A 27428-nucleotide genomic window follows, 5' to 3' on the forward strand; every position below is an offset into this window, starting at 1 on the left:
TTGGTGATTCATAGACATTGTATGGCTGTAGATCAGGGCTCATTGATGGGGTAGAGGAGATGAAGCTAGAGGCACAGTCAAGGTTTTAACTGAAAGTTGCTAAAGGGTCTGGATTTTATCTGGCAGGTATTTCAGCAGATATTTGGACAAGAATCAAATTTCACCTTGTCAGTAGTCATCGGGAGCAGAAAGTCAGCTGATTCTTGGTGTTGTGATTTAAGAGATGCTAAAGCCTCACCTACTCTGACTTTGAGAAAATTCTCCCAGTTTTTCTTCTGAAGGCACTGAAGTCCTGTGTATTTGGGAGGAGTCACACAGACTTTCTGTTCCAGCCAAACACTGTTCACCTCCATAAAGAAAGTAGAATCTTTATTATTTAGATAAGCAGATTGCTGCAAAGTTGTTTCATATTGGATCAGAGAGAATTGGAACTGGACCCACTTTTAATTTTGTGAGGGAGGAGTGGAGTCTACACAGATGATTGTAGAGCCTCTGGTTCTCCAGTCTATGTTTCTTCTACTCTGCCCCACTGTCTTTCCTTCATGTTTTGTTTGCCTGTCTTCCCCTCCTTTGGCCTTCCGGTGAAGCTGTCATTCGCAAACTCATTGCCCTGGACACAGTGATTGGTTCAGGGATATGCACTTGACCCAAGCAGGGCAAATTATAGTCATCCCCGGTGCAGATATGGATTCCTAAAGAATTACGTAGGTGTTTCAAATTAAATGTCACTTATTAAATTAATGGATTGAATAGGCCATATTTATGTTTTGTCAAGTGGGGTTGCCATATAGAAGTTCACAAAATAGGAATTTCCCAATTTTATGATATAATACCTTCTTAAAAACCTGTGGTATTGTGGAACAGACTAAACGTGAGCTATTTAGTTATTTCTAGTAAAATATGATTATTTGACAACACCAAACGAATAGAGCCAAAAAATGACACACTGCCTATCAAGTTTGTTTCAACTGGATTTATGCTCAATGGTCTCAGTGGCTGCCAAAAAGTTTTATGATTATATTAAAAAGATAAAATTTTATTATAATTTTGTCTGAAATTGTGACTCAAGGTGCTTTGACAACTTGGATGTTTAACCTTTATAAATATTATGTGGACTTCACTGTGAACAGATAGCTACCCTTTCGCCTTAACAACATGTACTTTACAACATGTATTTCACAAACATTTTCTGCCATGCTTTTCTCTGCCATTAGCTGCTTTAGTACACATTAGGCTCAAAGAGGTTCTTTTTCTCCCCCTGGGCTGAATGGTCCATTCTTCTGTGGTGCAGTGAGAGTCACTTACACATGTATTGTAGACACATAGTCCTCAGTGCCTTGCCAAGGGCTCTGTGCCAGGTGCTGTATCTAAAAAGATGATTAAGACACCATGTCTGCCCTCAAGAAGGTCACAGTCCAGTGACCAGGTTTATTGTCTATCTGGAACTTTAAAGTTCAAGAGCTGAACAAAGAGAGTGGAAAGAAGCTAGAAATAAAGCTGGAATGGTAAGCACAGGATGGATTGTGAAGAATTCTGTTATCTCCCCACCCCCAAATTTAACCTTTTATCCTGGAGGCTGTGTCTTGTCTTTGAAAATACAGAAACACGGAAATGACAAGATTAGAATTGAATTTTAGCAAAAGCACTTTGGTGGGAGTAGAGAGCAGATGAAAAGGGATCTATTATGCATTGAACTGTGTCCTCTTTCAAAAAAGATAGTTGATTTTCTAACCCCTAGCCTCTCAGATTGTGACCTTGTTTGGAAATAGGGTCATTGCAGATGTAATTAGTTAAGTTATGATGAGGTCATACTGCAGTCAAGTGGTTCCCTAACCCGACTGGTGTTCTTATAAAAAAGGGAAATTTGGAAACAGAAACAGACGTGCCCAGAGGGAAGATGACATGAAGAGACACAGGGAGAGGACGGCTACCTACAAGTCAAGGAGAGAGGCCTGGAACAGACTGTTCCCTCATAGCCCTCAGGAGGAACCAGCTCTGCTGACACATTAATTTTTGACGTTTCCCCTCCAGAACTGAGACAATAAATTTCTGTTGTTTAAGGCCCCCCACTTGTGGTAGATTTTTATGGCAGCCCTATGAAACTAACAAAGAACCCAAAATTGTAGACCAACTAAGAGGACGAATGAGGGCCTAAACTAAGGTGGGGTGGGGTGAAGAGAAAGGATTTGAAAGATATTCAGGAAATAGAATTGACAGAACTTGGTGACCAATTGGATATGTGGAGTTAACATAGTGATTAATAGTGACCTAGATTTTAGTCCTGTCTCTCTTACTTCTCAGCTGTTTGAACTTGAACAAGCCATTCATCCTCTTTATGCTTCAGTTTCTTATCTGTAGAATGAGTCATGATAGTTCCTATCTCATTGGGTTGTTGTGATGGTCAAGAGAGTGCAGGTTAAAATTTATTACCGTGGTATGGTAAATATTTAATATGGTAACATTGGTAAATATAGTAAATAATAAATATTCTTTTAAAAATATGCGGGTTGTGTGAAAGGGATTGAGAATGACTCATATTTCTGACTTGGCCATCAGACAGAGCCATGATATTATTCAGGGAGAAGAAAAATACTGGAGAAGAATGGGTTTGGGGGGCAGGATGGTAAATTCACTTTTAATTAAATTTAAAACATACAAACAAATTATTGATCTTTAAAAACACACTCCCTTACCTTTTATGTTGACTTTTATAAAGTTCAAATTTATATTTTTAACTTAACAAAAGTTTATGTTGTCCATTAGAGATAATCTCACAAGGAAAATGAAATGAGCACCATTGTGTTTTTTTTTAATTTATTTTTTTTACTGCTTTCTTATTTATTTTTTAAATTAATTTTTATTGGAATATAGTTGCTTTACAATGTTGTATTAGTTTCTACTGTACAGCAAGATGAATCAGCTATACATATACATATATCCCCTCTTTTTTGATTTCCTTCCCATTTAAGTCACCACAATGCATTAAGTGCTATACAGTATGTTCTCATTAGTTATCTGTTTTATACATAGTATCTATAGTGTATATATGTCAATCTCAATCTCCCAATTCCTCCCATGCCCCCCTTTCCCCCTTGGTATCCATACATTTGTTTTCTACGTCTCTGTCTCTATTTCTGCTTTGCAAATAGGATCATCTATACCATTTTTCTAGATTCCACATATATGCGTTAATATACAGTATTTGTTTTTCTTTTTCTGACTTACTTCACTCTGTATGACACTCTCTAGGTCCATCCACATCTCTACAAATGACCCAAGTGCTAAGTTCATTTTTATGGCTGAGTAATATTCCATTGTATATATGTACCACTTCTTCTTTACCCATTGATCTGTTGATGGACATTTAGGTTGCTTCCATGTCTTGGCTATTGTAAATAGTGTTACAATGAACATTGGGGTGCATGTATCTTTTTGAATTATGGTTTTATTTGGGTATATGCCCAGGAGTGGGATTGCTGGGTCATATGGTAGTTCTACTTTTAGTTTTTTGAGGAACCTCCATACTGTTCTCCATAGTGGCTATATCAATTTACATTCCCACCAACAGTGTAAGAGGGTTCCCTTTTCTCCACACCCTCTCCAGCATTTATTGTTTGTAGATTTTCTGATGATACCCATTCTAACTGGTGTGAGGTGTTACCTCATTGTAGTTTTGATTTGCATTTCTCTGAAAATTAGTGATGTTGAGCATCTTTTCATGTGTTTGTTGGCCCTCTGACCATTGTGTTTCTAGGTTGTTAGAGAAAAAGAATTATAATCATATTTGTTTAAAATCCTTTAAAAATCTATATTGATTGAATTGGCTGTTATACTGGAGATAGAAGTATTGACTTTTGGCAGCTTGACCAATAATTACTTCTTAATTAAACTGCAGTTGTCAACTTATGACCACTCTCTCTCTTGGATGAATGATCTTAGATGTGGCAATCTATAGCAGAGAAATTGAGTCATCTGACAGAAGTTATCCTTGGCAAGGTTTTAGTTCTAGTGTTGCCAGATAAAATAATGGACACCCACTTAAATTGGAATTTCAGATTACAATGAATACTTTTTTTAAAAAATAAATTTATTTATGGTTGCGTTGGGTCTTTGTTGCTGTGTGCGGGCTTTTCTCTAGTTGTGGCGAGTGGGGGCTACTCTTTGTTGCGGTGTGCGGGCTTCTCACTGCGGTGGCTTCTCTTGTTGCGGAGCATGGGCTCTAGGCGCATGGGCTTCAGTAGTTGAGGCACGCGGGCTCTAGAGTGCAGGCCCAGTAGTTGTGGCACCCGGGCTTAGTTGCTCCGCGGCATGTGGGATCTTCCCGGACCAGGGCTGGAACTCATGTCCCCTGCATTGGCAGGTGGATTCTTAACCACTGCGCCACCAGGGAAGCCCAACAATGAATACTTTTTAAGCATCAATATGCTCCCCCCCTAATTGCACAGGTCATATTTATACAAAAAAAGTATTTGTTGTTTATCTTAAATCCAAACTTAAGTGGTGTCCTGCATTTTTATGTGTTAAATCTGGCAACCTTATCTCAGTTCTCTTGATGGAATGTGCTTCTGTAGAAATATTTAAAAATAAGCAAGTTCATAGTCATCCTGACTTGAGGTATAGTTTGCTTAAAACTCATTGTACATGATTTATCAAGAGCCTTTCTTGAGCTCAGGGATTTGCAATTAGTGATTTAATGGCGAACATATACACAAGTACATTGGGAGTAAACAATGCCAAAGACAATGTAGTATTTAACAGTGTATAAAGGTTGAAAGGGTGAGCCACATAGTTTCTCAGAGTGATATTTTTTATGACTTTAACAGATTAATCTCCATGAGCAGCTACTTTGTTTTCTGTCTACCGATGAGTAGATTAAGACATAATGACTGCCTGCTTGTCTCATGAAGATGACAGACCTCCATGTTGTGCTTATCTTTGTATGATGTGTTTTTATATACAGTTTATATGATTATACCCTAAGAAATAAAATCATAAGCTGTTTTAAAAATTATTAGATTCATAGTGACATTTTAAATAAATAGGGGGTGAGTTGGGATTAATACTACGTGATTTCAATTTAGGCATTAACTTTATCCATGGGGCCCCTCTTTGCTTTCTTTCATCTCATCTATTCCTATGCCTTTTCAGTTTGACAAGAACCCATCATGGGACCATTCTACCTCTGTCCTGAATATTCATAACCAAAGAATGGCACATATGAGAAAATCAGAAAGTTCTGCTTGTAAATCTGGGCATGTGATTTGGTTTGCTGCAGAAATTGTAGTGGTTAGTTTGTGCTTGTTCACTTAAAATTAATCAGATCTTTTGCTACAAAGCATGCTACTTTGACTTTTTAGAATGATTTATCTTTTTACTTCCTGTGACTTACTGTAATGCTTGTGAAGTAACCATGAAGAGATGAAAATTATACTTCTCACTTTCCCCAAATATTTGCTTAAGTATTTTAAATGCTAGTTATTCTGAGCCCTTTAGTGCTGGAGGAGAGAGGCTCCTTTCCCCTAAGAGTGCTGAGCTGGGACTTGCCCCGTGAAGATGAGGAAGACACTGAGGCCACCGACTGTGCAGAGACCAGCAGAGCTTCCCAGGTAGACAGAGAGGAGGGTCAGGAAGATGGAGAATGAGTTTTTGCCTATTCCTCCCACTAAGTACAACGGAAAAACTTGGACGTTATATACAAGACAAGCATAGAAGGACTCTGAACCGTGGAGAGAAGGCAGACCAGTTAGGAACCTCAGGACTCCAGGAATGACAAGCATGACCGCTTGGAATATATACAATAAGCTGAAATCATGGTGCAATCTTCAGCAGTTCCTTTTACCGGATTCCAGGCTTAAAGGCATGACTGGAATGGCTCCTGAAAGGAACTTAGCCCAAATGCATACAAAAGTGGGGCAAAAACATTTCAAGCTGTGTTCTTTCAATCACACGAGGCGAAATCAAAGAGCATCTTCATCCTGAGCACAGAAGCATCCATCCTCAAGAGCATTTCATCTTGAAAATAAACTATTTGTTGATTAAATCCTTCCTGAATTAAACTAAATCTATGAAAAAAAAGCTATTATTAGTTATTAAAAGCGCCTGAGAAAAATTTGAAACATAAATACATTGAGGAGATTCACTACTAAGGAGAACAAAATATTATAATATCAAGTAGTTCCCAGACCATAAATTTTCTAAGAAATTTATTTATAAAATTCTAACCTATATTCAAAAAAAAGAGACAATATAGGGATTGTGCTCATCAGGTTTTCATTGGCCCATTATCACAGGGCTGCTCAGACCTCTCTTGCCACCTCTGTAGGACACCTGGTTGAAATATGTTTCTTTTTCTTCAGTAAATAGGCACCTCTTTATCCCTTCATTTTTTTGTTCTTTACCTCTAAGGGGCTAGGGGGAGGGATAGAGGGATATATTCATTACAAGACCCATAAGACTCTACCCTGTAAACATTTGTCACTATCTGGGTTTGGGATAAAGCAGTGCTATAAAGGAAGGTTATAGAACACCAACATACACAGGGAGCTTTGGAAGCATTTAGGAGGAGTACCTAACCAATGCCATGATTCAGAGAAGACTTCTTAGAGGAAGTGACTTCTAAGTTGAGAAAGAAAGGATGAGTAGGAGTTGATAGTGAAGAGAATATCCCAGCTGGAGGAAAAAGCACATGCAAAGACCCAAGAGCTGATAGAGATCTATTAATTAGTTAGAGAATTGAAATTAGTTTAATTTGCCAAGTAGAGTTCTAGGCCAGATTAAGAAAAGTGTAATAAATCATAAAAAAGAGGATTTTATCCTGAGGGCTTTGCTGAAGAATCAATGGAGGGTTGAATGTTGTGGAGGACATAATAAGATTTATACTTTTTGAAAGATGTAGAGAATGGACTTGAGGGGGGACAACATGAAAGTCAGGAGAAGTATTACGATGCTTTTCCAGTAATCCAGGTGAGGTGATGGTGACCTGACCAGGAAATTGGCTGCAGGAATGGAGAACAGTGAATAGCTCCAAGAAATACTTAACTGGCAGAGTTGACTGAACTTGATGATTGTTGGGTCATAGAGAATGAAATGAGGGAGGTCAGAGGATGATTTCCAAATTTCTGGATTAGGAAATGAGTTGGATAAACTGTGATAGAATAAAAAGTGGAGGAACAGGTGTGTATGTGGAAGAGTTAAGGGTGAGGTAATAATGAGTTCAATTTTAAGCATATTTTAGGCACTTGTGGATACTGAATTATTCAGTCAACAAATATTTATGAATTACCAACTGCATGCCAGGTAGTGTGAGTGAAGGTCTTAGGAGTAGAGCAGTGATATAATATTTTAAAGATTACAGTCTAGTTGGGGAAATGTACAGTACATGAATTAATAAAAATAATAAATGTATACAATAAATATAAGCCCTGCATATAGTGAAGGAAAACACATTTATGAATTGATTAGTTTCTACTTAAAAGTATGATCAGAGACATCAGGTAGACAGAGTACTGCCTGGTAATACCTTGTCAATCTATGGTCCACTTCTCTTTCCTCAGATTTCCAGCAGCCCCTTTTCTCTTCTCACTTTCAATACAATTCACAAAAGAGAAACAACGTATCTTTCTACTACCAAAATCTACCAGCCTAATTTGTAGATTTGTATCCACATACTCTGCCTTCCCATTTATGCACAGGGATAAGGTGTCCTTGTCCTATCCGAGGTCAGGTCCTCTGCTTGTACACAGAAGCCAGTCCTCTCTTGTCTACTCAAGGGCTTCATATAATAATCCCATCTTAAAAATAAATGTTCTTATCTGGACTTCATGTGTTCCTCTACCCACTACCTTATTTCTCTGCTCCTATTTATAGCAAAACTCTCTAAAAGAGTTGTTGATTCTTTTTTTTTTAAAACATCTTTATTGGAGTATAATTGCCTTACAATGATGTGTTAGTTTCTGCTTTATAACAAAGTGAATCAGCTATACATATACATATATCCCCATATCTCCTCCCTCTTGCATCTCCCTCCCACCCTCCCTATCTCACCCCTCTAGGTGGTCACAAAGCACCGAGCTGATCTCCCTGTGCTATGCGGCTGCTTCCCACTAGCTATCTATTTTACATTTGGTAGTATATATTAGTCCATGCCATTCTCTTACTTCGTCCCAGCTTACCCTTCCCCCTCCCCATGTCCTCAAGTCCATTCTCTACATCTGTGTCTTTATTCCTGTCCTGCCCCTAGGTTCTTCATAACCTTTTTTTTTTTTTTTTAAGATTCCATATATATGTGTTAGCATATGGTATTTGTTTTTCTCTTTCTGACTTACTTCACTCTGTATGACAGACTCTAGATCCATCCACCTCACTACAGATAACTCAATTTCATTTCTTTTTATGGCTGAGTAATATTCCATTGTATATATGTGCCACATCTTCTTTATCCATTCATCTGTGAGTTGTTGATTCTTTAATGTCAGCTTTATTGAAGTATAATTGACATGTAAAGTTGTAAGATATTTAAAGTGTACATTGTGGTGATTTGATATGCATATACATAGTGAAAGGATTTCCTGCCATCTAATTAATTAACATATCCATCACCTAACATATTTATGTTTTATTTGGGGGGGGGTGTGTGAAAACATTTAAGTTCTACTTTCTTAACAAATTTAAATGATATATATTTAATGCTAAGTTAATTTATAACAAAATAGCCAAGATTATTCAAGAGGGAAAGGATAGTCTCTTCAGTAAATGGTGTTGAGAAGACTGGATGGCCACATGCAAAAAGTGGTCTTTTTTTTTTTTTTTTGACAGCTAGTTATGTTTTATTAATCTTAATAAATACATCGAATGTTGGGTAATTTTTGTAGTGGAGATTGCTGAGGAAACTGCAGGGGGCATGCTTCATTTCTTGCTGGGCTTTACTGCTGACTTGGTGACCTTGCCTGCAGAGGATGACTTCTCATCCACTGCCTTGATGACTCCAATGGCCACTGTTTGTCTCACGTCCCGCACAGCAAAATGGCCTAGAGGTGGGTACTCAGAGAACATCTCCACACACATGGCCTTGCTGGGGACCATCCTTACATCTGCACAATGGCTCTGTCGCCTGACTTCAGGGCCTTGGGGTTGTCAAAGGTGACCTCCATCCCAGGTTTCAGGAAGCTGGTTTCCACACAGCCCACAGGCACAGAGCCAATGCTCCCAGTCATGTGCACATCTTGCAGAGGCAGCCTCAGGGTCTCGTTGACCAGTTGAGTGGGAGGGAGAATGGAGCCCAGAGCTTCCAGGAGAGTCATCCCGGTGGCATTTCCTTCCTTTCTCTTGATCTTCCAGCTCTTGAACCCGGCATGTGGATGCTGGGCTATGCTAGCCCAAAATGGGCATGAAGGCCATGGCAGCCAAGTTGTAGCCGATCTTCTTGATGTAGACTCTCACTCCCTTGATGGAAGCATGGGGTGCTGTGGGTGGGTTTGTCGGAGTCCATCTTGTTGACAGCCATGATGAGTGGCTTCACACCCAGCATGTAGGCCAGTAGCGTATTCTCCACAGGTCTGCCTATTCTTGAAGATGCCTGCTTCAAACATGCTCGTGCTGCCAGCCACGATGAGCATGGCACAGTCACCTGGGATGGGCCAGTGATAATGTTTTTGATGAAGTCCCTGTGGCATCAATTATGGTGATGTAATATTTGGTTGCCTCAAACTTCCATAAGGAGATGTCATGGTGATGCCACATTTCCTTTCTGCCTTCATTTTGTCTAGTACCCAGGCAAACTTGATGGAGCCCTTGCTCATCTCTGCTGCTTCCTTTCTGAACTTCTCATGGTTCTGTTGTCAGTACCCCCACACTTGTAGATGAGATGCCCAGTGGTGGTGGACTTGCCAGAGTCCACATGGCCAATGATGATAATATTGATATGGGTCTTCTTTTTGCCCATAATGGTGGATTCATTAGAGTCACTGCTGATCCAGATATTAGCAAGAGCTGCAGCAGCTGTGAAGCAAGAATTGTGTATTACTGATGCTTACCTTTCCTACCTCCAATTCTTTTTATAACCCATGCCAAGCAGAATTTGTCTCCACCACTCCGCTGTAGCCTCCTTTCCCAAGGTCTCTGATAACTTCCATCTTGATAAACCAATGTTCAGTTCTGACTTTATTTTACTTTCTCAGTTATCATTGACATCTTTCTCCTCCTTGAAATTCTATCTTTACTTAGATTGCTGACACCACAATTTCCTAAATTTCCATCTATTATCCTCAATCTCCTTTGCCAACTATTTCTTTTTGCTTTCTCTTATGTAATTCTAAATATGAATTGCCTCTTGGTGATCTTACCTAGTCGTGTGGCTTTATATACCACATATATCCTGATGATTTCTAAATTTATAACTCCAGCTTTTTTGAACTGCAGTCATATATTGAATTGCTTATTTTTTTAAAACATCTTTATTGGAGTATAATTGCTTTACAATGGTGTGATAGTTTCTGCTTTATAACAAATTGAATCAGTTATAAATATACATATGTCCCCAAATCTCTTCCCTCTTGTGTCTCCCGCCCTCACACCCTCCCTATCCCACCCCTCTAGGTGGAAACAAAGCACCGAGCTGATCTCCCTGTGCTATGCGGCTGCTTCCCACTAGCTATCTATTTTATGTTTGGTAGTGTATATATGTCCATGCAACTCTCTCACTTTGTCCCAGCTTACCCTTCCCCTGCCCCGTATCCTCAAGTCCATTCTCTAGTAGGTCTGCATCTTTATTACTGTCTTGCCCCTAGGTTCCTCATGACGATTTTTTTTTTTTTTAGATTCCATATATATGTGTTAGCATACTGTATTTGTTTTTCTCTTTCTGACTTACTTCACTCTGTATGACAGTCTCTAGGTCCATCCACCTCACTACAAATGACCCAGTTTGGTTCCTTTTTATGGCTGAGTAATATTCCATTGTATATATGTGCCACATCTTCTTTATCCATTCATCTGTCGATGGACACTTAGGTTGCTTCCATGTCCTGGCTATTGTAAATAGAGCTGCAATGAACATTTTGGTACATGACTCTTTTAGAATTATGGTTTTCTCAGGGTATACGCCCAGTAGCAGGATTGTTGGGTCGTATGGTAGTTCTATTTTTAGTTTTTTAAGGAACCTCCATACTGTTTTCCATAGTGGCTGTATCAATTTACATTCCCACCAACAGTGCAAGAGGGTTCCCTTTTCTCCACACCCTCTCCAGCATTTATTGTTTGTAGATATTTTGATGATGGCCATTCTGACTGGTGTGAGATGATATCTTATTGTAGTTTTGATTTGCATTTCTCTAATAATTAATGATGTTGAGCATTCTTTCATGTGTCTGCTGGCAATCTGTATATCTTCTTTGGAGAAATGTCTATTTAGGTCTTCTGCCCATTTTTGGATTGGGTTGTTTGTTGTTTTGATATTGAGCTGCATGTGCTGCTTGTAAATTTTGGAGATAAATCCTTTGTCAGTTGCCTCATTTGCAAATATTTTCTCCCATTCTGAGGGTTGTCTTTTCATCTTGTTTATGGTTTCCTTTGCTGTGCAAAAGCTTTGAAGTTTCATTAGGTCCCATTTGTTTATTTTTGTTTTTATTTCCGTTTCTCTAGGTGGTGGGTCAAAAAGGATCTTGGTGTGATTTATGTCATAGAGTGTTCTGCCTATGTTTTCCTTTAAGAATTTGATGGTGTCTGGCCTTACATTAAGGTCTTTAATACATTTTGAGTTTATTTTTGTGTATGGTGTTAGGGAGTGTTCTAATTTCATACTTTTACATGTACCTGTCCAGTTTTCCCAGCACCACTTATTGAAGAGGCTGTCTTTTCTCCACTGTGTATTCTTGCCTCCGTTATCAAAGATAAGGTGACCATATGTGTATGGGTTTATCTCTGGGCTTTCTATCCTGTTCCATTGATCTATATTTCTGTTTCTATCAGTACCATACTGTCTTGATTACTGTAGCTTTGTAGTATAGTCTGAAGTCAGGGAGGCTGATTCCTCCAGCTCTGTTTTTCTTTCTCAGGATTGCTTTGGCTATTTGGTGTCTTTCCATACAAATTGTGAAATTTTTTGTTCTAGTTCTGTGAGAAATGCCAGTGGTAGTTTGATAGGGATTGCATTGAATCTGTAGATTGCTTTGGGTAGTAGAGCCATTTTCACAGTGTTGATTCTTCCAATCCAAGAACATGGTATATCTCTCCATCTACTTGTAGCATCTTTAAGTTCTTTCATCAGTGTCTTATAGTTTTCTGCATACAGGTCTTTTGTCTCCTTAGGTAGGTTTATTTCTAGATGTTTTATTCTTTTTGTTGCAGTGGTAAATGGGAGTGTTTTCTTAATTTCAGTTTCAGATTTTTCATCATTAGTGTATAGGAATGCAAGAGATTTCTGTGCATTAATTTTGTATCCTGCTACTTTACCAAATTCATGGATTAGCTCTAGTAGTTTTCTGGTAGCATCTTTAGGATTCTCTATGTACAGTATCATCTCATCTGCAAACCGTGACAGCTTTACTTCTTCTTTTCTGATTTGGATTCCTTTTATTTCCTTTTCTTCTCTGACTGCTGTGGTGAAAACTTCCAAAACTATGTTGAATAATAGTGGTGAGAGTGGGCAACCTTGTCTTCTTCCTGGTCTTAGTGGAAATGGTTTCAGTTTTTTACCATTGAGCACGATGTTGGCTGTGGGTTTGTCATATATGGACTTTATTATGTTGAGGAAAGTTCCCTCTCTGCCTACTTTCTGGAGGGTTTCTGTCATAAATAGGTGTTGAATTTTGTCAAAAGCTTTTTCTGCATCTATTGAGATGATCATATGGTTTTTCTCCTTCAATTTGTTAATGTGGTGTATCACGTTGATTGATTTGCGTATACTGAAGAATCCTTGTATTCCTGGAATAAACCCCACTTGATCATAGTGTATGATCCTTTTAATGTGTTGTTGGATTCTGTTTGCTAGTATTTTGTTGAGGATTTTTGCATCTATGTTCATCAGTGATATTGGCCTGTAGTTTTCTTTCTTTGTGACATCTTTGTCTGCTTTTGGTTTCAGATGGATGGTGGCCTCGTAGATTGAGTTTGGGAGTGTTCCTCCCCCTGCTATATTTTGGAAGAGTTTGAGAAGGATAGGTGTTAGCTCTTCTCTAAATGTTTGATAGAATTCGCCTGTGAAGCCATCTGGTCCTGGACTTTTGTTTGTTGGAAGACTTTTAATCACAGTTTCAATTTCAGTGCTTGTGATTGGTCTGTTCATATTTTCTATTTCTTCTTGGTTCAGTCTCAGCAGGTTGTGCATTTCTAAGAATTTGTCCATTTCCTCCAGATTGTCCATTTTATTGGCATAGAGTTGCTTGTAGTAATCTCTCATGATCCTTTGTATTTCTGCAGTGTCAGTGGTTACTTCTCCTTTTTCATTTCTAATTCTATTGATTTGAGTCTTCTCCCTTTTTTTCTTGATGAGTCTGGCTAATGGTTTATCAATTTTGTTTATCTTCTCAAAGAACCAGCTTTTAGTTTTATTGATTTTGCTATCATTTCATTCATTTCTTTTTCATTTATTTCTGATCTGATCTTTATGATTTCTTTCCTTCTGCTAACTTTGGGGTTTTTTTGTTCTTCTTTCTCTAAATGCTTTAGGTGTAAGGTCAGGTTGTTTATTTGAGATGTTTCTTGTTTCTTAAGGTAGGATTGTACTGCTATAAACTTCCCTCTTAGAACTGCTTTTGCTGCATCCCATAGGTTTTGGGTCATCGTGTTTTCATTGTCATTTGTTTCTAGGTATTTTTTGATTTCCTCTTTGATTTCTTCAGTGATCTCTTGGTTATTTAGTAGCGTGTTGTTTAGCCTCCATGTGTTTGTGTTTCTTACAGATTTTTTCCTGTAATTGATATCTAGTCTCGTAGCGTTGTGGTTGGAAAAGATACTTGATATGATTTCAATTTTCTAAAATTTACCAAGGCTTGATTTGTGACCCAAGATGTGATCTATCCTGGAGAACGATCCATGAGCACTTGAGAAGAATATGTATTCCGTTGTTTTTGGATGGAATGTCCTATAAATATCAATTAAGTCCATGTTGTTTAATGTATCATTTAAAGCTTGTGTCTCCTTATTTATTTTCATTTTGGATGATCTGTCCATTGGTGAAAGTGGGGTGTTAAAGTCCCCTACTATGATTGTGTTACTGTCGATTGCCCCTTTTATGGCTGTTAGTATTTGCCTTATGTATTGAGGTGCTCCTATATTGGGTGCATAAATATTTACAATTGTTATATCTTCTTGGATTGATCCCTTGATCATTATGTAGTGTCCTTCTTTGTCTCTTGTAATAGTCTTTATTTTAAAGTCTATTTTGTCTGATATGAGGATTGCTACTCCAGCTTTCTTTTGATTTCCATTTGCATGGAATATGTTTTTCCATCCCCTCACTTTCAGTCTGTATGTGTCCCTAGGTCTGAAATGGGTCTCTTGTAGACAGCATATATGTGGGTCTTGTTTTTGTATCCATTCAGCCAATCTGTGTCTTTGGTGGGAGCATTTAATCCATTTTCATTTAAGGTAATTATCGATATGTATGTTCTTACCATTTTCTTAATTGTTTCGGGTTTATTATTGTAGGCCTTTTCCTTCTCTTGTGTTTCCTGCCTAGAGAAGTTCCTTTAGCATTTGTTGTAAAGCTGGTTTGGTGGTGCTGAGTTCTCTTAGCTTTTTGCTTGTCTGTAAAGGTTTTAATTTCTCCATCAAATCTGAATGAGATCCTTGCTGGGTAGAGTAATCTTGGTTGTAGCTTTTTCTCTTTCATCACTTTAAATATGTCCTGCCACTCCCTTCTGGCTTGCAGAGTTTCTGCTGAAAGATCAGCTGTTAACCTTATGAGGATTCCCTTATGTGTTATTTGTTGTTTTTCCCTTGCTGCTTTTAATATGTGTTCTTAGTATTTAATTTTTGATAGTTTGATTAATATGTGTCGTGATGTGTTTCTCCTTGGATTTATCCTGTATGGGACTGTCTGTGCTTCCTGGACTTGATTAACTATTTCTTTTCCCATATTAGGGAAGTTTTCAACTATAATTTCTTCAAATATTTCCTCAGTCCCTTTCTTTTTCTCTTCTTTTCTGGGACCCCTATAATTTGAATGTCAGTGCATTTAATGTTGTCCCAGATGTCTCTGAGACTGTCCTCAATTCTTTTCATTCTTTTTTCTTTATTCTGTTGTGCAGTAGTTATTTCCACTATTTTATCTTCCAGATCACTTGTCTGTTCTTCTGCCTCAGTTATTCTGCTATTGATCCCTTCTAGAGAATTTTTAATTTCATTTATTGTGTTGTTCATCACTATTTGTTTGCTCTTTAGTTCTTCTAGGTCCTTGTTAAACGTTTCTTGTATTTTCTCCATTCTATTTCCAAGATTTTGGATCATCTTTACTATCATTATTCTGAATTCTTTTTCAGGTAGACTGCCTATTTCCTCTTCATTTGTTAGGTCTGGTGGGTTTTTGCCTTGCTCCTTCATCTGCTGTGTGTTTCTCTGTCTTCTCATTTTGCGTAACTTACTGTGTTTGGGGTCTCCTTTTCGCAGGATGCAGGTTCGTAGTTCCCATTGTTTTTGGTGTCTGCCCCCAGTGGCTAAGGTTGGTTCAGTGTGTTGTGTAGGCTTCCTGGTGGAGGGGACTAGTGCCTGTGTTCTGGTGGATGAGACTGGATCTTGTCTTTCTGGTAGGCAGGTCCATGTCTGGTGGTGTGTTTTGGGGTGTCTGTGGCCTTATTATGATTTTAGGCAGCCTCTCTGCTAATGGGTGGGGTTGTGTTCCTCTATTGCTAGTTGTTTGATAGGGTGTCCAGCACTGTAGCTTGCTGGTCGTTGAGTGGAGCTGGGTCTTGGCGCTGAGATGGAGATCTCTGGGAGCTTTTCGCCGTTTGATATTACATGGAGCTGGGAGGTCTCTTGTGGACCAGTGTCCTGAACTTGGCTCTCCCACCTCAGTGGCACAGGCCTGATGCCTGGCTGGAGCACCAAGAGCCTGTCTTCTACACGGCTCAGAATAAAAGGGAGAAAAGAAAGAAAGAAAGAAAGAAGAAGATAAAATAAAATAAAGTAAAATAAAATAAAGTTATTAAAATAAAAACTATTAAAAAAAATTTTAAGGAAAAAAAAAAAAAACAAACGGACAGACAGAGCCCAAGACAAATGGTAAAAGCAAAGCTGTACAGACAAAATCACATACAGAAGCATACACATACACACTCACAAAAAGAGAAAAAATATATATATATTGTTGCTCCCAAAGTCCACCTCCTCAACTTGGGATGATTCGTTGTCTATTCAGGTATTCCACAGATGCAGGGTACATCAAATTGATTGTGGAGATTTAATCCGCTGCTTCTGAGGCTGCTGGGAGAGATTTCCCTTTCTCTTCTTTGTTCGCACAGCTCCCTGGGTTCAGCTTTGGATTTGGACCCGCCTCTGCGTGTAGGTCGCCTGAGGGCGTCTATTCGTCGCTCAGACAGGACGGGGTTAAAGGAGCAGCTGCTTCGGGGGCTCTGGCTCACTCAGGCCGGGGGGGGGAGGGGTACGGATGCGGGGCGAGCCTGCGGCGGCAGAGGCTGGCCTGACGTTGCACCAGCCTGAGGCACTGTGCGTTCTCCCAGGGAAGTTGTCCCTGGATCCCGGGACCCTGGCCATGGCGGGCTGCACAGGCTCCCGGGAGGGGAGGTGTGGGGAGTGACCTGTGCTCGCACACAGGCTTCTTGGTGGCGGCAGCAGCAGCCTTAGCGTCTCATGCCCGTCTCTGGGGTCCGTGCTCATAGCCACAGCTCGCGCCTGTCTCTGGAGCTCGTTTAAGCGGCGCTCTGAATCCCCTCTCCTCATGCACCAGGAAACAAAGAGGCAAGAAAAAGTCTCTTGCTTCTTCGGCAGCTGCAGACTTTTTCCCGGACTCCCTCCCGGCTAGCTGTGGTGTGCTAACCCCTTCAGGCTGTGTTAACGCCGCCAACCCCAGTCCTCTCCCTGCGATCCGACCGAAGCCCGAGCCTCAGCTCCCAGCCCCGCCCGCCCCAGCGGGTGAGCAGACAAGCCTCTTGGGCTGGTGAGCGCTGCTCGGCGCTGAGCCTCCGTGCGGGAATCTCTCCGCTTTGCCCTCCGCACCCCTGTGGCTGCGCTCTCCTCCATGGCTCCGAAGCTCCCCCCTCTGCCACCCGCACTCTCTGCCTGCGAAGAGGCTTCCTAGTGTGTGGAAACCTTTCCTCCTTCACGGCTCCCTCCCACTGGTGCAGGTCCCGTCCCTATTCTTTTGTCTTTGTTTTTTTTTTTTCTTTTGCCCTACCCAGTTATGTGGGGAGTTTCTTGCCATTTGGGAGGTCTGAGGTCTTCTGCCAGCGTTCAGTAGGTGTTCTGTAGGAGTTGTTCCACATGTAGATGGATTTCTGATGTATTTGTGGGGAGGAAGGTGATCTCTGTGTCTTCCTCTTCCGCCATCTTGAAGCTCCTCCTGAAAAAAAGGGAATTGCTTATTTAATAACTCAATTTGGCAACAGAGTTCTTGATTCTACATGTCCTTACCCTTGCCTCTCCACCTATACCACCAAACTTGTTCTTCTACCCTCTCTTCATTCTCATTAAATGGCCCCTCTTTTCAACCAGATGTAGGGTTAAAACACCTAGGCTGCATGCATTTCTATTTCTCTTTCATTTATACTCCCCACGTTCAGTAGGTTCTGTTGACTCAATCTTTAGAATATATGCCAAGGGTAATTAATTTTTACTAAATTTACTACCCAGTGCAAGCCACCATTGTGGACTAATTTCGTGTAGCCCACTATTTTTCCCATGTTTCCATTTCTGGACCCTCTCATAATCCTTTCATCACGTGACAGTTAGGATAATCTAATAGTTTCTCACCATATTTGGAACAAAATTCAAACTACTTACCATGACCTACAAGGCCATTCATGACCAATCCCATCTACCTCTTCATTTTGAACCTTTCTCTCCCTTGCCTTTTATAATCCAGTGAAGAGATGTGAAATGATTTATAATATATTTTAGAAGCAGAATTAACAATATTTGTTGATGGATTAGATATAAGTGATGAGGAAAAGCAGTGGATTAAGGACAACTCATAGGTTTTGGTCTGAGCAACAAGGTGGGTGGCAGTTTGCAAAACTCTGACCCAAATGAATGGAGTGATGCTGTGAAAGAGAAATTTCTGAAAAATAAAAGAAAAAATTGACTTTTTATTGGTTTGCATTTTTCATGGAAGAAGGTAAAATAAACATATTCACAACCAAAATACAGTAGCTTTGATTTCTTGTGAATGGGATCTATAGGTAGTTGATTAATTGAAAAAGTCTGTGAAAGAACAGATTCATTAAAAAATGGTACTTACATAACTGAAATCTTTTATTTTAGCTGAGAACATGTACAAGATATTCATTCACCAGTTTTTTAATGTAGGTTCATGGTATTTTCTTTGAATATGAATCCATTGATTAAAGTTCTCTCTTGTTTCTTTTATATAAACCACATCCATAATATATTGCATAATATTTCTAGTTTTGATCTGTGTAAACTGAAGCTAAAACTTAAATTCACATCTGAAGAAATCTCAAGGCAAAAAACTTCCAGACTTTTATAACTTTCTCCAGTCTTTCGCAGTTATGTCCGCCACAACCAATTCAACAAAAATTACTTTTCAGTTACTTGCTCTTATTACAAAGCATTCAGTGTATTTTTTAGACCACATCTTTTTGTTTTCTCACTCATATTTCATCAGATATACATTAATACTAATTAAAATTACAGACTTGCAATAGCAATTACAACTGAAATGAAGAGGTTTGGAAACAAATTTAACCAATGCTTGGTAAGCCTACAATGCAACTGAAGATGCAGTTGCGTTTGGATTTTCTAGGGAGTGATTTACTAGCTGTGACCGTTAAGTATGTCTTAAGTATCAACTACAGTATATGGGACTGAAAAGCATTAGTTATGCTGGTAAAATGAATAAGGGAAGATTAAGGGAATTTCTACCATGTATATACACTAGATCTCACATACATAAAAATATATTTTATGTAATACAGTGTAAATATCGAAAGCCCTAGCTTTCAGGAAGAAATTCTCACAGCAGTTTCCCACCCCCTCATAGAGTAGTATAGGATAGGGATGTACAAGACTGGAGATCAGGATAGCAGTTACCAATCTGAGTAGAATTTTGCTAACTGCAGAATGGTGTCTTTAAAGAGAAAATAGAAATAAAGGAACTAAAATGGCTTTTGTTGAACTTCAAAGTCAACATTTTAGTGCCCCAAAATGTGCATTTGGACATAATGACTATGTTTGGCAAGAAGGAGGATTTTCTGGGATTGAGAGCATCAGATGGTAAAGACAGCCCTGTCACTCAAGCTTGAGAGCAGGGCTGTGTTCCTGTCTGGGAGGTTCCTGGTATATGTATCAACAGAACATCCTTAAATGTCAGTGTTCACCAACACAAATGAAGTAGATAATGATTGTTAGTCAGTGACTTGTGTTATAAATTAAAGCCTTAACTGTTGTCTTTCAAGTCAACAAACATTTATTGATTGCTTGCTATGAGCATGGCCCCGTGCTTTCTGCTACGGATGTACAAATGAAAAACATGATCTACCACAAGTTCATACTCTGGTAGCAAGTAGGTATTTCAGAACTAATTATGATATAAATCAAACTAGAGAGTGCAATGATAGCCACATAAATTTTTTATTAATTTCCCTTTTCAGTGGATTTTGGAAGAAGCCAGCTGATTCTGTGCTTTATAATGTGGGGCAACTTATATAACCACTCTTGGTATAGACTTCTCACCTTTCAAATGGGCTAGCCATATCCTGGGAGTCAGTGTGCATTATTCAAAATGATATTTTCACTAGGTCACTCCGTTTAAGAGATGCCAATTAATTCTATATTATTTATAGCTGAAGAATTTTTCTTTGGCATCAGACTTCTGTGTCATTCTCCCAGTGTTTGTTGTCATTGGAAATTCCAATAGTCTGTCCTTCACGTACCTTCCACTGAAGTGGGCATGAATATTGGTTAAATGGGATGCTTTAGTGTACCCTGAACATTAAAGAATAGTCTGGCTTTATTTAGTAGCCATTTATTGCTTTTTAACCAGTTAGTTCAAATTATACCCATCTCTAAGATATCAGCACACTTCCAAACAGTCACCTTCTTCTAGTTAGGTCAAAGCCCACTGCTAGACACTGTGATAGGACCATGTGCCTCTTCTTCAGAGGTTTAATTTCAGTTATAATTTTACATTATTGGTGTGATTTTTAGGCTATTTATCTGTCACTCCATTCAGTCAACTAATCCAGTTGACTCTCAACAGAGCAGGAACCGTGTATGTTTTACTCATCATCATTGTCTCAGCTTTTAGCCTGGTGCTTGGTACTGAATAGAGGAATGAACTCCTACCTGAAGTCTTTATTTCCTTCCTGTGTTAACTCTTGTGGGAGGGAAGTTGGGGGAGATGATACTGGTGAAATTGAGTTCCGTAAATTTGCTAACCACTTCTTCCTTTTAGTGTCCTAAACTTATTTTACTGAAGTTTCAAAGGATGTTCCACCATTCTACTGGGGAACAAGCCTGTGACCACGTTACCCAGATCATTTTTAATTGTATAAATTTTAATCAAGTTCCCTATTAAGCAGTTGTCTTTCCAGGATGAAGAGACCAATGTTTCAACATGCCTCAAATAGCAACACCCTAACATGTTAGTTGCTATTTCCTCTATTGCTTATGCCTTCTCTAGCTTCATTGTTAACATTTTTGATATGCGACAACCATAATCTCTCATGGCATTCAAAAAGTGTAAGCACTGAGGTTTTATAGGATGCTAATTTCAATTGGAGTTCTACTCTTCTTCTTCCTCTTCCCCTTCCCCTTCCTCTCTTCCCCTCCTTCTTCCCTTTTCCCCTCTCCCCTCCTCCTCTTCCCCCTTCCTTCTTCTTCCTCTTCTTCCCCTTCTTCCCCTTCTTTTCCTCCCCCGCCTTCCCCCCCTTCTCCTTTTTTCCTCACAACTTACTATATAACTGGAGGTTTGCACCTTTTAATCCTCTTTACCTATTTTGCCCCCACCCCACTCCCCAACCTCTGGCATTGACCAATTGTTCTCCATATCTATGAGTCTGCTTTTGTTTTGTTTGCTTGCTTTGTTTCTTAGATTCCACATGTGTCTAATATTCTTCTTTATATATTTATGTTTTCTTCACTTTTCAACCCCAATAGATGATTCAGTCATTATCCTTGGGGAACTAACAGTGACTCCTAGGCATGTACTTTCTCTGCCTGAAGCTGATAGTTCAGGGCTGTTCATTTTATACCTATGTCATTTATCATAAAATATGTTACCTTATACTTACTAAGTTGAAGACTATTTATTACTTTTCTATCCACTTGTACAAATTGGTATGATTTTCATACGTATATTTTACCTTTTTTCTTAGCCACAAATTTGGAGTTTTCACATTGAATAAATTTGGGCTTCTTGAACATTTATAAATGTGTTAAATATGATTGACATCAATGTTGATTCCCAAGGAACTTCACTCTGGAGGAAACTACACATTTATCCCTATTCTGAGTACAAGTCTTTCCTGGTCTAAGTCTACCCATGATAAAACTACCCTATGGCACTACACCGGCCATGGGGATTTCTGTCTTCCTGTTGTTCAAAGGCAGGCCAGTCTGGCTAGCGTGCACCTGTGTGGCCATGCTGATGGCTTATGCATGGTGTCCATTCTGATTGGTTGAGGATTCTCTTCGGATTGCTTGAAGCCCAAGCACTGCCTGTTGTTAATATTCTGAATATTTAAGGTGACCACAGAATCATTCAATGACATCAGGATCACATATTAGTTCTTGATTTTGTATCCAGTCTCCTGGGATAAACCATAATGGATAACTGAGTCACTTGGCTGTGCAGCAGAGATTGACACAACATTGTAAATCAACTCTACTTCAATTAAAAAAGGAACAAGAAAAAAATAACTCATTGTTTAAAACTATCGAGTTTCCTTTTTCTTTGCCGGGTAGAGGACTAGGATAGCCATAAAATAGGCTGAAGCAAAACCACTGATGTAAAATGGAGGATTTGGATTATCTGCAAACTATAATCATGAATTAATGGTGCTTTTATAAGTCTGGCTTTAAGGTCATGCATCTGAATCTTCTGGGAACTGAAAGTTCTTTGAATTTTTCAGGTAATGGGAGGATATGTTTCTCGTCTCAGGGAAAAGTAGTGAATCCACTAACTTAATGTCATTCTCCTTATTTCCTTATAAAATAACAGACTTATGACATGTTTCTGTCGGCATGGTCAAAATATACCAGAGCTGTGTGAAAAATCTTACAGTTTTTTTTTAAGGGGTTGGGCTATAGCTGCAGAGTCTGTGCTAGAGACACGATGGTTCTCTCTTTTTCAGTATTTAAGTGGAGTCATGTAGACACAGTGGTAAGAAGGGAATATGTCCTTAGACTATCACAGAAGCCATGGTTTGTATGAAGATCCAATTATTTTTGAATTGTATAGACTATTAGTAAGAAGGAATCCTTTTTTTTTTTTTAAACAACAGCTCCTGTTTTTAAATTTTTATTTATGTATTTATTTATGGCTGTGTTGGGTCTTCGTTTCTGTGCGAGGGCTTTCTCCAGTTGCGGCAAGCGGGGGCCACTCTTCATCGCGATGCGCGGGCCTCACTATCGCGGCCTCTCTTGTTGCGGAGCACAGGCTCCAGACGCGCAGGCTCAGTAATTGTGGCTCACGGGCCTAGTTGCTCCGCGGCATGTGGGATCTTCCCAGACCAGGGCTCAAACCCGTGTCCCCTGCATTGGCAGGCAGATTCTCAACCACTGCGCCACCAGGGAAGCCCGAAGGGATCCATTTTTTATTGACTTCAGTAGGTTGAGATTTAGCAATTATTTTTCAGTAATTTTGCTTAATTGTGTAAAAATTTTTTAAACTGACTGCTAAAGTTTCCCACGGTCGAGGCACTGTTTCCAGAAAGAACCTGAAAATTAAGATTTCACTAGGTACACAAACGCTGTATTCTTTTTTGGAGTTAGGATTTTCTCTGTTATTGGCCTCCTAAGAATGTTCAAGATCAGGCTTGATGATCAGCTGGTGGGGCTGTTGTAAACAAATCCTTGCTCTTCAAAGTGTGGTCCATGGATTGGCATCATCTGGAAGCTTGTTAGAAAGTCTGCCTAAGGCCCCAGACCTACTCAATCAGAATCCATAGTTTGAAAAGATGTCCAGGTGATCCATATATACATTAAAGTTTGAGAAGCTTGTTATGGAGGGCATCTAATTAGGATAAACTTGGGGAAGGGCCCTGGTAGGTATAAATGACCTTTCAGGTTTTGTGCCATAAGGTTCTATATTACGCTAAGAAGGAACCACCTTCCAATGGATGTTATTTGGATCTTTCGACATATGACTAGATGGAAGACGGTAGATGGTAAGTTCTTAGTGAAGGAGACTTTGGGATGGCAATTTAAGGAGGCTTTGGGATGACAATTTGGGATTAAATTTAATCCTTCACTTTTGCTGTTTTTCAGTGTGTATACGGTACTCTAGTTGTTCTTGACATTACCTATTTTGATTCTGGTCTTTACAAAGACAACTGTGGATTTGAAAGCCCTATGAAAAAAATCTTGAACTGTACTTGCCATTTTTATGATTTATCGTTGGTCATTAGCATTTTATGTTCATATTTTTCTGATTTGTAATTTAAAGTTGGCAATAATGTATAATATAATTTCAAAAAATGAATTTTGTCTCAAATTAGATTTCTTGGCTCTACTGGCATAACAATAAAACCACACTTGTCTAAAATTAGACCACAGGTCTGTCTTTCTGCAGTTAGAGCTATTCAAATATTTACTTTATTTAGCTATTAGCAGCTGTTGTTGTTTTCGGTTTCCTTTTGCCTTTGGATCTCTGAAAGCAGCTTGAAAATAGAGTAATATTTAAATAATTACATTTTGTGTAGTTAAATTCTTTCATAAATTCATTTTATAGTTCCTCATAAAGCAAGCAAATATGGGCTAGCACACACACAAACACAATCTTTATATGAACACTTTGAAAAGTCTTTAACAAATGAATTGAAAACGTATTCCTCTTACAACTGTTTCTGAAACCCTTTTCCCTTTAATTCTTTCAAATCTGTTAAATCATCTGGGGTGAGGTGACAACATGTGCAGGCATTCTTGGTTGTTACAACAGGGGGTTGGATGTGGGGAGGTGCCACTGGCATCTACTGGGTAGAGGCCAGGGATCTTGCCTGAACATCCTACAATATTCAGGACATTCCCCCAAAAAAGAGTTAGCCAGCCCAAAATGTCAATAGTGCCAAACTTGAGAAGGCCTGTATTAAACTGAATTGGTTAATATTTAAACTTGCAGTTAACTCCTGTGCATGGGGATATGCTATTTAGAGACAAAACAATTTATTGACTGCAGATGTAAAAAAGTTTAAATACAGTATCATTATTTTTACAAAAGCAATTGAAATGTCAAAATTCAGACTATAAGGCAACATGAATCTAGTAGTTTGTACAATGTTGCAAATATCAGAAATAAGTTTGGTGGGTATCTTCCCTCCCTTTTCCCATCACCTCAGCAGTTGAATAGGTTTCCTGTTAAGAGAAGCTAAGCAAAATACTGTCATGAAAATATTGGATATTTCAATTAATAAATTCCAAATAAAAGTGGAATTAAGCTAAAAATTATAAAGAGTCCTTGAATGGCTTGTTGATTAGAAACTAATGTAACTCCTTGTCTAGGATAAAATACCAAACAGGCAGCAGCTGCTGGTAATTTGGTGCAAGTAATTGTAGAGCCAATAAGTTGAAGAAGTGCTTATTAAAAGAAACTGCTTTCCTATCTGCTTGTAAGTTCAATTGAGTAATGCACCCTACATGTGGTCTGATACTGGGTAAATTATACACCTGATTTAAAAACACTCCATCCATAAGAGCTCCTATTTTGCTCATCCATAAAATTTTTACTTTCTTCATTACTACTTGCAGCAGTGTATGGCATAATATCTATCAAATTAGGCTTTGAGGACATCTCAGGCTGGCACCCTGCTGACTTGAAACATGTGCTTAATATGACTGCAGCACTTTTAACCCCATGAGTGCCCTGGGTTAGCCCATATAGGCACACAGAATCTGTTCTTTCCTCTCTTTGCTGGCACATCCTCCGCCTATGGAGAATGAGAAACATCAAAGATAAAGGGGTGGGGGTGGAATTGGGGTTTAGTCACTGGGTAGGAGAAATAAGTAGTTGAAGTTTATAGAAATAAGATGGACAAAATGAAAACTGTGTGGTCTACTATTTCACAATTTTCAAATATATGAGCCAAATGTAAACATTTGAAATCAAGGCATTCTATTTATTTGACTTAATAAATTTTGAAAAGCAAGAAAAAACACACAATAGGACATTCTGGCTAACTCACATTTAAAGCCAACTTTGGAAGGTATTTTATTTATATTTATAAATATCTGGATGACTTTAATTTTAATGAACATTTATTGCCTTCTGTCTACTAAGTGCCAGGCACTATGCTTGATGGTAAAGACAATAGTGATGAGCACATGTGGCCCATGACATCTTGCAACTCAGATCTTGCAAAGGGGTCAATATTTCAACAAATAACTCTAATGTAATGGTAAAGTAGAAATGATCTCAAGACTGTTGTTCCACATTCATTCATTCATTTATTCATTGAGGGGCGATGGTGTCTTTAACAATTACTCTACTTGCTGGGTCCCATTGGCAGCTCTTGCCCTATTGTAGAGCTAGATACACCTGTGACTATCAGCCTGATGCTGTTAAATATTTGAATCATGTAATTATTTCCCCCTATTCTTATTCCATGCTGACCTAGTAGTCTTCTGATTATAATTTAGCTTCCCACCTGGAATGTCCTTGTGGGGAAAATGCACTTACTAGAGAACTCCAGTGGTCATTCTTTTCTTGTAATAATACTACTTGTTCTAAATGAACAAACTGGTATATTGTTCATAATTTAGCTCCCTGTGTAATGCTCTGGATTGATGACCCTTTGACAATCTACTTTTCATTATAAATGAATACTTCATCATTAATCTTGTGAGGTTGGTCAATGTGACTTTATCTCCAAAGAGATTGGACCCACTTTCTGGGTGCTGACAAGTTAGGCTCTGTGGCCAGATTCCAGAAATTAGTGTAAAGAGTAGAAGACACTGGAGGATGTGAGAATGTTTAAAAAGTAACGTGTGGGGAGAGAGAGAGAGAAATAGAATAAGAGTCATACTAAGGCTAGATCTCGAGACATGTCAACCAGCAAAGAAGCAGAGCAATACATGCAAACGGAAAATGGAGGACCAGGATAACAGGAAACAAGAGAGAAAAGGGTCTAGAAAGGAGCTGGGAAGCAGAGATGGATAAGCCTGAGAAACAGGCCATTGAATAAGGCAGTTCAATCCTTCAAGAAAGCAGTGTCAGTAGAGAAGTGGAAGGGGGGCAGGGAACAAGATTGCATGAATTTATGGAATAAATAGCTGGTAGAGAAGTGGAAGTGGCAAGTGTGGGCTTCCCTTCAAGAAACTGGACAAGAAAATGACAGCTTGAAGTCTTCTCTTCTGAAAGAAAACAACTCAATGTTTGTGGACAAAATGCAAAATGCTGGTAGAGAGGAAGGGGATAAATGACAGAGTAAATCTCCAGGTAAGGCATTCATGCATGTCTTTATTTTTTACTCATTCATTCCTTCATTCATGTAGAGAGAGCATAGAGTAGTGGTTAGGCACCCAGATGCTGGACCCAAATGGCCTGGGTTTGAATACCAATTCCACTATTACAGCCTTGGGCAAATTAACCTCTCTGTGCCTATCTGCACCTACCTCAGAAGGTTATTGTAAGGAGTAAATGAATTAATATTTTTAAAGCATCTAAAACTGTACCTGATACATGGTAAGCATTTAAACATGTTTGATAAGTAACAAAAAGAGTTAGTCTGGAGAAGGGATAAGATATCAGATCCTCTAATAATCAACGACAAATTTTTTTCTATATTTCCTGAACTTCTCACAAAATGTATTTGAGATCCGAAATTACCCAGAGCCTCTAGTGAATAAAATTGCTATATACATCGGCATGAAATGTTCTGACAATCTTATTCCTAGGTACAACAAGGTAAAATTGCAGAACTCTGTAAAGGAGTTGAAAGGAATTTCCTGAAGAAATTGCAAACTAATTCTGTCACATTTTTGTGGAATTTGGTGGATCTTACTCCAAGCTACTTTCAGAATACAACCTTTGGCTTCATATCTTCCTTTGAATTTAACCTGCCCTTTCTACCCTCTCTCCTTTA

At 38.9% G+C, this 27428-nt stretch overlaps 1 pseudogene; it reads right to left on the reverse strand.

Moving 5' to 3' along the window:
- Nucleotides 1-9083: 9083 nt before the first annotated feature.
- Nucleotides 9084-9940, reverse strand: LOC118893980 (annotated as a pseudogene).
- Nucleotides 9941-27428: the final 17488 nt, after the last annotated feature.

Source organism: Balaenoptera musculus, chromosome 4, assembly GCF_009873245.2.
Source record: "Balaenoptera musculus isolate JJ_BM4_2016_0621 chromosome 4, mBalMus1.pri.v3, whole genome shotgun sequence".
Classification (NCBI taxonomy): Eukaryota; Metazoa; Chordata; class Mammalia; order Artiodactyla; family Balaenopteridae; genus Balaenoptera; species Balaenoptera musculus.